Source organism: Haliotis cracherodii, unplaced genomic scaffold (assembly GCF_022045235.1).
Source record: "Haliotis cracherodii isolate W230 unplaced genomic scaffold, xgHalCrac1.p SCAF_9, whole genome shotgun sequence".
In the NCBI taxonomy this organism is placed as follows: domain Eukaryota; kingdom Metazoa; phylum Mollusca; class Gastropoda; order Lepetellida; family Haliotidae; genus Haliotis; species Haliotis cracherodii.
This window is the reverse complement of record NW_027266343.1, coordinates 5,867,175-5,880,861: the sequence shown is the minus strand read 5'-3', so window position 1 is coordinate 5,880,861 and position 13,687 is coordinate 5,867,175.

Here is a 13,687-nt window from a genome sequence, read left to right as displayed (position 1 = left end):
CAATATCATGTCTTGGCCAGTTCAAAAACAACAACAACGAATACAGTGAAAGATATGTGTGTATCTCGTTCTTCATTTAAAGAAAAAAACATGTTTTGTCTTCAAATGTCACTGAAAGATATTTGTATACATCTGTTTTCATTTCAAAGACTTTCCAGCGCTAATAAAAATACTTAAAATAATTTGATTTCAAACATGAAAAATATTTAAAACGTCGAATAATATGAAACTATCCTAGAAATCTTAGCTTTGAAAAATCTATACATTTGGGATTTTTTGGCACAAATTTACTTTGCAATGATTTAACCACGGTATGGTCACGTGGTTACACGTCTTCATTTAAAAAACAATTTACTTTTAAACAAAATCACCCAGCAATAGATTACATGGTACAAGAGCATGGTATAAGCTTACCAGGTTCGCAAAAACTGGTGTCATCACTGATTTTCAGAAATCCATCGATTCATATTATATCGCTATTTTGCCTTTTACACCTAATGGAAACTGGTTCGGCAGAAAATCGAGACTGGTATTGGGTTTTTTAATATAAAAACAGATACAACACCTTGACGATGTTTCTATGAATTGAATGGAAGCCGAATATCAAAACCAATCTGAACCAATAATGTCACAATAAATCCATGTACACTCTATGTATGATATTGAAATGTAAAATATGATAGAAATTGGAATAAATAAATAAATAAATAAATAAATAAATAAATAAATAAATAAATAAATAAATAAATAAATAAATAAATAAATAAATAAATAAATAAATAAATAAATAAATAAAAAAAAATCCAATACAATTCAAAAGCTTCAAATATTAAAACTGTCAAACCATATTTTACCATACTTGATAGTAAGACTTTAACTCTGAAGTGACAGCAAAAATGTAATTATATATACGAACCATGTTCATTGTACCGCATGTTCCCAACAGAGCAAAGAAAACAATGGCGTCACGTTCATACATATTTATGTTAGGTTATGATAGAAAACCGCGAAAACAACTCATAGTCATTAGCCAGTACATGCAAACACTATGTTCTAACGGCACGCGGATGCAAACATCTCGTTATATCTGATTATATAGAAATCTGTTAGATCTTCGGGCGCAAAGTAACAAAACTACAATTGGAAGTGGAAAATAGATTGAACCTGTATTCTTTACTGCTATAATGCGCATATAACTCGTCGGGAAATAAATAGTAACTGTTTGTTAAAACCGTTTAGTCCCTTGAAACTATTCACTGGCCTTGGTAACTTTTGTTAAATCTCACATACTTGAAAACAAGCAACATACATGTAAGTAATCTCTGCCAAAGGCGAGTCAAGTGTATGAATCGATTGGTTGGTTAGTTGGTTTATTGTTTAACGCCGCACCAAGCAATATTCCAGCTATATGACGGCAGCCTTGACAAGACAATCCAGTGATTGACATCATGAGCATCGATCCAGGGAATTTGGATACGATGACATGCATCAACCAAGTCAGCGAGCCTGACCACCCGATCCCGTTAGTCGCCTCTTACGACAAGCATAGTTGCCTGTCACGGCAAGCATGGGTTGCTGAAGACCTATTCTACCCCGGATCTTCACGGGTCCTATGGGTCGATTGTATAATTCCGACTATATCATGGGCATGTATTCAAGAATCAAACAGCTGCAGTGATGTCAGATGTTTGCGAAAAAGGTGAACGTATCCTGCCCCACCGGTGGCACTCATCACAAACACATGGCAAGGCAAGGCATTTGCTCACCTGAAAAAAGGCAACTCAATATTATCGCGGTATCACTATTTTGTGTGTGATACATGTTTATTATGTGGTTTACATCACTTCCCGTTTTGGATTATGCATAATCAGTATTCCTACGACCTACGTTTGGTCAATTTGGTCAAAGTAATTCCACTTCATAAACATTCCAGAAAGTATCATACAACTTAACGTGTATACTTACTTGTCGTAAAAGGCGGCTAACGGGATCGGGTGGTCAGGCTCGCTGACTTTGTTGATGCATGTCATCGATCCCAAATGCTTGGATCCGATGCTCATGATATCAATCACTGGATTGTCTGGTCCAGACTCGATTATTTACAGACCGAATATTGCTGAGTGCGGCGTTAAACATCAGTCCAACCAACCAACTTACGAGTAGACGTGACATGTAGCAACGAGTTCTGTATTCGATCATGCGATGAAATATTGAGGTTTTTTTCCATTAGTAAACAGTCGACAGGGAATGTAGATTACGAGATTTAGCGATGCCGCAATAATATAGAGCCTGCGATAATATAGAGCAATACTATACCAGTAGTCGTAATTGTACAGTGGAGATTTATTTTTATGGTTAGGTTTTGTCGCTTTTATTTAGCAATACAAGTTTGGAGAAAACCATGTTGTTATTAAGTGATAGGAAATGTATGCTGAATTTGATGCTCTTATAACACAGATAGAAAATAGATAGAAAATACTGAACATAGAACTCAAGAACATAAGGCTTGCAGGTTTGGATATATAGTTCTAAGGTATGACGGAAAAACAAATGCTCCTGTAATTTACAGAGGTCCCGATGCAGCTGGGACGTTCCTAAAATCTCTACAAAATGAAGAGAATAATCAGGGAAAATGTATCCCATACGAAATCCATGTCCATGTGTATGACAAAGGGTGATTGCCTATAAGAAGGCAACAAGTTGTCATAATTGTAATAATTCTGGGATTCTGTAAGAGATCATTTTAACATCACAGGTAAACGTAGAGGAGCCGCATACAATGAATATAAGTAAAACTTAAAATAAATCCCAGTACGTTGTATTTCATAATCTCAGAGGATATGATTCTCATCTCATCATGCAAGCTATCACAAAGACCGATGGCGGTTTAGCGTGTATTCTTAACAGTATGGAAAGATATATATCATTCTCTTTTACTTAAATTATACATTATACAGACAAGGATGGAAAAGCGAGAACAAAACAAAGTAATTATATAATGGGCCTAGATTCATAGATAGCGTACAATTTGTTATCTTTTCAGGACATTTGGCTGATGCAAACAATCCTGATGACTTTGCTATAAGAAATCAATATACCGATCAGAAATTTCGACATTTGTTGGTGAAGGTATATATCATTCTGAAAATATTGATGATTGTTCCAGATTTGATGAAACTAAATTACCACCTGATGGATCGTAGTCCTAAATAACTGGTGCTGATTATAAACGTGCTCTTAATGTGTGGGATAAATGAGGCTGTAATATATTATAACTCGCTAATTTAAGATTTAAGATATTTAGAAAGACCTGTTTTAATTAATATAATTTGGTACTATTCCAGTCCCAGGCTCTCGTGGGATGAAATGTTGAAGAAGACTAATGTAGAACTATAACTAATTACTCATTATGATATGCACTTGTTTATTGAGAAAAGATTTAGGGCTGGTATATCAATGGCAGCAAAAAGATATTCTAAGGCCAATAATGAATTAGTAGGATATGATTCGAGTAAACCACTACACACATATCATATATCGACGACAACAAATTTGTGTGGATGGGCTATGAATCAACTTTTACACCCAGGTTATTTAAAGTGGGAGGACGATGTTGATGTGAATAATATTCCCAAAGATTCTGTTAAAAGGTACATACTAGAAATTGATCCTGCAGATTTACATGAACACCATAATAGTCATCCGCCAGCTCCAGGAAGATTAATGATTAATATATTAGAGATGGGATGTCTGAATATCAACATAACTTGATGAGAAAGACTAAGTTAGCTGATTTTGAAAACCTTGTACCAAATTTAATGGATAAGACAAACTATAAAGTCCACTTTAGAAATCTCATCTCCGGATATTTATATACATATCATTAGGTATGACACTAAAAACAAAACATAGAGTTCTTAAGTTTATATAAGGCTGAACACAGATTAATGAAAGAAGGCTTCTAGTGATTTTGAAAAGAATCTAGCTTACACGGAACTCACAAATGACTCAGTAGTTGGTAAAACTATGGAGAATCTAAAGAAGCGGGTTGATGTTAAACTGGTTAGAGCTCACGAAGAAGAAAGATTAAGGAAACTAATGGCTAGTCCAGCTTTTAACAGAAGTAAAATATGTGATAATGACTTAGTGGCATTATATATGAGGAAGTGTTTCATAAAATTCAACAGACCAGTACGTGTTGGCGTGAGTATGCTTGACTTATCAAAACATTTAATGTATGACTTTTATTACAATAAACTTATTAAACAGATTCTTTTTAACTGAAAAACAAATCGATGATGTATATAAAGATAGGGAAGAAAAAATACATATGTAGCAGGATCACTCGGGGTATATGGGGTTTTAAGTCCTGCGTTAGGTTTTATACTACGAGCCGGAGGCAAGAGCTATAAAACCTAACGAGGGATGCACAAAACCCCATGTACCCCTACTGATCCTGCTTCAACGATTTTATGTTAACGACATGTTTTAACATGACATTGTAAAACAATTCAAAATTCCAAATTGGTAAAAAACAGCTGTTCGATTGAGATGAGTTTAGCTTGCGCTATGTCCCGTGACATCCATTTGCTTTGAAGCGGGGTATTAAGTATTCATCTGTCTCTCAGAAAAGCACATGCAGCCAGTAATCCTCATGGCAGGGTATAAAAGATTTATTCCCCCTCTAAGAATTTAATTACCCTCCAAGGCGGAGTATTTTATCAAGATCACGTGGACCAAACACATCTCATCATTCTGACATGGAGGTATGATAAAAGCGATTACCCATTAGATAATCCATTGCACAGCACAGTAAATGTAAAGGTACTAGGCAAGATGAAGGATGAGTGTGCTGGAACTCCTATTGCTGAGTATGTTGGGTTAAGACCGAAGAGTCATTCTATAATGAAGTCTTTATAGAGATAAGAAAGGCTGAGGGTGTCAAGAGGTATGTGGTAAAAAACATATAAAAGTGAACAGTATCAAGAGGCCTTATTCAACAGTAGAACATTCAAACATGAGATGGATGTTTGCTAAAAGTGAAGAGCACAGGATACATGGATTAAGAATAATTAAGACATTATCCACCTTACATACAAAGAGATGGATTGATAAGGATGGTATAACTACCTATGCATATGGTTACTTTGGGAGGTAACACTGTATCACTGGGAACAATAAGCCACTCTTCACGTACAAATCCTCTGCCTGGTCCATCTTTAAGATATTATCTTTCCTAACCAATTGACTAGTGTTATATATGTTCAGAGACCAAACTGGATCAGTTGCACAGTGTTGACCTTCGAGTTCGGCAGGCTGATATAAATATCTTACACTTACTCTATCTGAAATGTTTAGTTCTTTACCTCACCTACTATCAGCTATGATCATCTCCTGAGCTTATTGATATCCAAACAAGTGTGCTACTTTTGTTCAGTAAAATCTTACAGCAATAGCTTGGCGACGATGGGCCTCTTTTTGACCACGCCTGATTCTAACATAATGCTTTGTTAATAGTTTAGCTACTGATCCCATAAGCTCGCGTCCAGGATCAACTTGAAATAACTGAGGCCATTTTAAGGGACCGCGTTTATGTATGCGGACCAGTGCATTAGTTAGTTCAGTTGAATCTTTTGAGCTTTCCATTATTTATCAATATCGATGTTCCTTTAATACAACGAAATATTTCCTTGTTGATAAATGTATACATACGTGTATCACAATGAACGATTACACGCCAACAAAAGGACTTGAAAAAGCTATTGAAGCATTTATGCGCCGAGACAAAATTATCAAATGGCGAGAATTACCGCAACGCATATATCTTATCATGTATGTCAAGCCATCCAAATACGGTTACCAATGTTTCTGTACAGTTGTGAAAAGAAAAGAGTATTCAATTTGGCCTCCTAGTAAAATGAATGTAGAACCTATAAAAAATGTTGAATATAAAAATGTCGAAAATTATGGTATGTGTATCAGTTAACATTTATAGAGAATATTTTCATTCCATTTTAGTTTAAGGTTTCCTTGATAATGAGTGGTATCGTAATACATGACGATTCAATGATCGTCATTACGCAATTTAAAAAACAACCCATTGAAGCATTGGTTGATTGGTTGATTGGTTTGTTGTTTAGCGCCGCACTCAGCAATATTCCAGCTATATGACGGCGCTCTGTAAATAATCGAGTCTGGACCAGACAATCCAGTGATTAATATCATGAGCATCGATCCACGCAATTGGGATCGATGACATGTATCAACCAAGTCAGCGAGCCTGACCACCCGATCCCGTTAGTCGCCTTTTACGACAAGCATAGTCACCTTTTACGGCTGAAGACCTATTCTATCCCGGAATCTTCACGGGTCTTGAAGCATTGTCAGGGTCTGGACATGGTTCAGAAGGGGTGCCACCGTACCCCCATCGCCTATACTACTCATTGGTACGTTGAACATAGTAAACGACAGACAAGCAGTATTCCTCGGGGAGGTAAACATGATAATAATTTACATACCAATAGATTTTACGTACTTAAGAAATGGAGATCAGGTATTTAATTATCGATAGCACATCTCCTAGTTTTAACGATGGACACCTGCAGACGTCCCCAGTCATCGATTAACACTACCGACCCATCTGCCGATAACGAAGTGGAGGGTGCTATTGCACATTCGAAAAATTGGAAAGCCTTGACTGATTGCCTGAAGAGTCACTTAAAAATAGATCATTCTGCACAAGCTGTTTACACCATTGGGAATACAGGGTTTGTCCTGAAAAATGGCAAACCAGTTGTATTCATCCATGAATTAAGAATCCTGACACTAACCCTCGGGACCCACTTGGCAGGTGCATATATTTAGTTTCTGAACCGGATAAAATTTTTTCGGATATTTTCAATGTTCGACTTAGTAAATGGTTAGAAAGTAATGATCTATTGACAGATGGGCCGAATGGCTTCTGTTCTAAATGCATTTGACATATTCATAGTCTGTATACAGTCTTGTATAAAAGGAAGATTTACAGACATTCTACTTACGTTTCATCGATGCCATGAAAGCAAATTGGCGTAAGTGGGATGGTTTTGTGTGACGTTCAGGCAATATATGATAACACGTGGTCTTGAGTTCATGTTCATAATATCTATACGGATGTCTTCCCTGTTTATTCTGACGAATAGCAGAATTGTCCCTTGTCGCGGAACCGGTTTTCCGTCTTATTAATAATTTAGTTACAGAAATTAATGGTCTGAATCGTTGTATTTATGCTGACAACTGTATGCACAACCTGTTGTTGTATGCCGACGATATCACTCTCACTGCCCCTGGCGAGCACTCCTTCCAGCGTATGCTGGACTGTGTAGACAGTGTTCCCGTTGGCGAATCGGGTATCTAGCTGCATGATAGCATTGACTTGAACTTCACGTCCTGTGAGCTTGTTAGTCTGCCCAAAGAACTCTCGGTGTTCTTTTTTGTAATTTTAAATCTGCTGGTGGTGTGGCGTTTGAAGTATTTAATGCTTCAGATGATAATTTGGTTCCACCTATCTTATCACATGGAGCTGCGATTTGGGGTACACGGGAATTCAGCTGTACAAATGCAGTTCAAAACAAAGCCTGTAGTATGTTTTCTCGCCATCGGTAGTAAAACTCCAAATTTGCCGGTTCGTGGCGAAAATTGAAAATTTTACGGTTTGGGCGTAAATTGTTTTTGGGGGGTTATGAAAGAATTCAGAGCGCTCTAATAAGGTGTTGTCTTAACTTAATAGTTGCAGATTTAGGTAATGTTACACCTATTGAGTTTAATTTTGCAAAGAATTGGATATTTTCATTGGATTATAATGACTGGATTGCTGGACTGGCAGAGTTTGTTTGTTGTTTAACGCCACACTCAACAATATTCCAGGTTTATGACCGCGGTCTGTAAATAATCGAGACCATACAATCCAATGATTGACATAATGAGCATCGCACGCAGTTGGGATCGATGACATGCTTCAACCAAATCAGCGAGCCTGACCACCATTTAGTCGCCTCTTACGACAAGCAAAGTCGCCTTTTACTGCAAGCATGGGTTGCTGAAGACGGTAAACCCAATGACAACAAGTGGTGGGACTGCGAGAGTGTGCGGGTTACAGAGGTTACAGTCGCTGGAATGATGCGGCATTCCTTGCCCCGTCTGCAAGGGACTGATGATCACGGTCTGGTCAATGTACCAGCTGGCTCCCGGGCGTTAAACCCTGGAATTCTCACACCAGTAATGCAGCAATACAGGCAAAAAGATACTAATGCGTATCTTACATATTTTAAAAACTGTCACTGATCTTATAAAACCTTTTCATGAAATATTTGATACAAAAATTTCTCCTATTCTTTTATGTGGAGCAGGGTGGAAGGTTGAGTATGATGAGTGTGGACGTACACCACTTTACATATTTCAATTTATTAGAATTCTTAAGTACAGTAAACTACGGTTATAACGAACTCAAAGGGGATCACTAATTGTAGTTCGTAATAACCGTAGTTCGTTATATGCATATGCACACATTCAATAAATGGCCGGGACTAAACAATAAGTTCGTTATATCGGTCAGTTCGTTATAAGCGTGTTCGTTATAAACGTAGTTTACTGTACATGTATATTGGTTCAAGATATCTATTGATAGATTACCAAGGAAATGTTATAATAATGTTATTTATATATTATGAAAAACATGGAATTGGGCACATGATGTGCGATCGTTATTAAATAAATGCGGTTGTTGATATGTTTGGCACACTCAAGGTGTACCCAGTAATCCAGATTCGTTCATATTATCTGTACGTCAAGAGTTTAAGGATATCTTCTCACAAAAATGGTCAACGCACGTTTTAAGTTAAATCAAATGTAATGATTAAAAGCTATTTAAAACACATATTACCCTATGATATTATTGTCAGTGTTAGATTTAGAATGGCTCAACAAAATTAAGATGCAGCTATCATAGAATCATGAATGAGGACGGCAGACTTAGACACCTAGCTAGAGAATGGAGAATTTGTGATCAATGTGATTTAAATGTTATTGAAGATGAGTTTCTGTTAGATTGTCCACAGACGTAATATAGAACTGCCTTTTTATGTACATCCCACTTAACAAAAATGTTTATCGATCATGTCAACTGACAATTGTAATCTTAAAATGCTATTAATGTTCATTTATCATGTCTGTTAATTAGAATAATCAAATGTTAAAAACATTTTCAAACACTCCCGAAAAAGAATTGTCCTATGAGCATGTGGCCTTTAAGTGTGGAAGAAAACTTATCCATAATGTAAACGTTGTAGTCTATGATCACCAACCGCGAGCTATCTAAACGTTCGTCCCGTGAAGATCCGGGGTAGAATAGGTCTTCAGCAACCCATGCCGTAAAACGCGACTATGCTTGTCGTAAGAGGCGACTAACGGGATCGGGTGGTCAGGCTCGCTGTCTTGGTTGAAGCATATCATCGATCCCCATTGCGTGGATCGATGCTCATGATGTCAATCACTGGATTGTCTGGTCCAGACTCGATTATTCACAGACCGCCGTGATATAGCTGGAATACTACAGAGTGCGGCGTTAAACAACAAACAAACAAACCAAGACACATATACACGTTCTGCTTTTGTTTGCATCATCACACAATGAAAGCTTTCGATCGAATTGATCGTTAACGTCTCTGGTATTAACTGCCAAAAGTGTACATAACAGTATCTTCGTAGCTTTTATGTAATCGTTGTATGTAAATAATCGCTCAAGAGTTTTGTAAGCGGTCAATTAACTGATTACGATGATTTTTTAATGGTCATGCCCTCTCACATTTAAGTTGGTACTGATCTTACAGAATTGAGAATTGAAGGTCTGATTTAAAAGAATTTGTATTGATGTATACATTTATAAATGTACAGCATATCAATAATAAATGGCATTTCATATTCGTGTTTATATTCCATACAGACTATAGTCTGTACATCAAAGGAGCACATGCTTATGACAACATACGGATATCTGTCGGCGTATCAAAGAAATCGGCTAGATGGACGACCCCGGTGTAAAGCAAGAGTGCGTGTTGTCGTCGACGTTATTCTCTGTTTTTATTGATGACTTGGTTGACGATATCAATAATGTAAACTGTTGTATCAATATCGATGGATCTATGCTAAGTACGGCTAAACGAGGGATGAGGTAGATAGCGAATGATGGAGGTAGGGATGTGGTGCGGAGTGATGCGAGGTGTGTGGTGTATGTATGAAAGCATGTGAGTATGAGTACGCATACATTTTGTTTTGTTTGTTTTGTTGTTTAACGCCGCACTCAGCAATATTCCAGCTATATGACGGCGCTCTGTAAATAATCGAGTCTGGACCAGACAATCCAGTGATTGATATCAAGAACATCGACCCACGCAATTAGGATCGATGACATGCATCAACCAAGTCAGCGAGCCTGACCACCCGATCCCGTTAGTCGCCTTTTACGACAAGCATAGTCGCCTTTTACGGCAAGCATGAGTTGCTGAAGACCTATTCAACCCCGGATCTTCACGTATAAGTATTGATACATACATACCTGTGAGGGCATGCGGACTTAACCTGTGGTGATCCGGGTTAAAATTGGTCCTCAGCAACCAATGATTCTCGTAAGAGGTGACTATTGGGATCAGGGGTTCAGGCTCGCTGACAGGTTGATGCATGTCATCGTATCCCAGTTGCGGGGATCGATGCTCATGATATAAACCACTAGTGCGGCGTTAAACAAGCAAACACAAATGCAGACTTGGGGTCGTGTGAGTGGCATTGCTTGTATTGATGTTTGTTCAACACAATAAGTTAATGCGAGTTCTGATCGTATTCTGTATACATGCTGTATATGACTTGAATTCTGTACTAATAACTGTTTAAGAGTCTACCAAGTTGCTTTAAGTCTTTACATTAATAAGAACAGTAGTAGTGGCGTTTCAGATTCTAATTTGGTGAACACTTATTTATTTAGTCTTTGCTTTGGATTAACGAAGATACCTAAATGACTGATTCCGACAAATGGCAGGAATTCTGTGTTCAAGCAGGAATATACAGGAAATGATATGTAACAATTCTCTGTGTACTAAGTACATGTTTGGATGTTATCAGTGCTCTGTTCTGAGATACAGTGATTTAAGTATCTACTACAATTAATAATACATGTATATAATATATTAAAAAAAAATAAGTCTCTGCTCGAATGTGTTGTGCCTAACGTTCGACCGGGTATGAATAGTCAAATGTATGGCTAGACGAATCAACTGTTAATGCCCGATAAAACAACAGCCATATTTTAGCATCCGTGCTATTACATGACAATTACAAATTCTAATTAGCAGATGAATTAGAGAAAGCGACTAGGTGTACGTAAAATCTGTTAATCAAAGTAGTCAATAAACATAAAAATCATATCTATCGGAGACATCCCAAGTAACGTTGAATTACCAATTCATTACTGTTTACTACAATTTAAAATACGTTAGTGTTGCATTTTTCATAGGAAAGGGCTTACAGATAAGAATTATATTGCTTCCGTGTGTGAATGCACGTTCCCAGTTCTCAGCTGCTTAATGATTCACACAGGTGGTATATCTGAAAGTGTATATGGAAGCATACGTATAGCATGAGCAACACTTGCTATTCGTCAGTCTACAACAACTCAAAACAGTCAAACAAGCTTGTGTTCGGCTTTGCAATATCCTATCCTTGTGAAAGGGGCGGTCGGGTAGCCCAGTCGTTTAAGCATTCTCTCGTCACGCCGAAGACCCGGGTTCGATTCCCGACATGGGTACAATGTGTGAAGCCCATTTCTGGTGTCCCCCGCCGTGATATTACTGGAATATTGCTAAAAGCGGCGTAAAACCATACTCACTAACTCACTTGTGACCCGCTTTTGCAAAGGGCAAGTTGTTTAGTACAAATTTTTTTTTATTAAAATATATTTCAATTTTTTTCCCACCATTTTCTCTATACCATTTGATGCTTAATGCTATTGCTTAATGTTATTGCTCATGTCAGTGTTTGATTACTAACATCATGTACGTGTATTCCTAAACAAACTAAATATCGTTAACAAAATTAAAGAAAATATGTACAATATCTAGACATTAGCATCTCACTTAATGAGCGTGTTTCTGTATGTTCTAATAGCTACAATGCACATAAGGATTATACTAGCGAGAATATGGGAATGATCAAAAGAAGGCTGTTGTTTTTTCTGAACTGTTCCCAATTTGAAATCAAAAGTGGTAAAGAATATAAAAGTTGCATTCGTGCTCCAATATTCACTTTTTACATAAATCGGCGGAATATTATATCACCAATTTTCGAGCATCCCTGCAAATATTGCCAATGTACATGGTATGTACCTTCAATGTAAGGTTCTACGTTAGAAAACGCAAAACCCCAGTGTTGGAGTTTGTTATCACCTGTGTCTGTGACTCGGTTACATATGATAGTGCACAACTTCTCCAGCAGAATGAACTGCACTATCTTTCTGCAAGAAACAAGTCACTGTATCAAGCTGTATTTTGGATTTACTTTCGAGAATAAAAGTCAATCTGAAATGATAAATTCAATGAAGGATTCCACAACATTCTGGCACAAATTTCAAGCTTTATCAGGTACTGCTAAGCATAAATATAACATAAATTAAGAGACTTGGTACGATTATTTTAAAGACATGTTCAGAATTGCTGATTATCAACTGCGTAAAATCATTTGATTCGTTCAAAAAAAATGGCATTTATTGGGTAAATATTTGTGGGCATCAAAGATGGCAAACACTTAAAAGCCATTTACATGTCAGTTAGCTTGTGTACACATCAATTGATTTATTCTGAAACGTATGTTTGATTTCCCTCGGGCAGTGCGACAGGGCTGGGTATTAAGTAGTCCATTGTTTATATGTTTTTTGATAAAAAATTGGAATTAACTCAAAATCAAAATATGACATACAGTTATATCCAGATCTAATAGAAATAGGAATATTACTTTTACTTTTTGCTGACGATGTGGCCCTTTACTCTGATATAGTAATTGATCTTCAACGTTAAATCAACACTTCGGAATATTATGTTGACAAGTGGTCAGTGTCCGTCAATCTAAAAAGAACTAAGGTTCTTGTTGTTTTTTTATCAACAGTGGGAAATTATCAAAATTAGAGAAATGGATATACAAAGATGTATATGGAGAGGTAGTTTCATATTATACTTACCTTCGAATATTGTTGACCAGGATTTTGAGTTGAAATGACTATCTGCAATCTCCTACTGCTTATAAATCCTGCAAATATTGTTAAAATATGATAATCTGCTCTGTAAGTTATACTTTTAAATTTTTGAAACAAAGATAATGCAAATTTAACTTTATGGATCAGAAATATGGGGTTATGGAAAATATGATTGTGTCGAAAACGTTCAGGCTTGTGTCGAAAACGTTTGGGTTCGAACTCCATCCTACCTCAGGTTTAAGGTCTTTATGTGCCAAAACCACTCACAGTGGTACATTAAAGTAGTACATGAACAGCTACAATATTCATGTATGTCACGTAGCAATGACAACTGGACACTGTACATATACCTGTCGCTTCAAACACCAATCTATACTCAAGAAATATCAACAATCGGAAAGATTCGAATCTCGC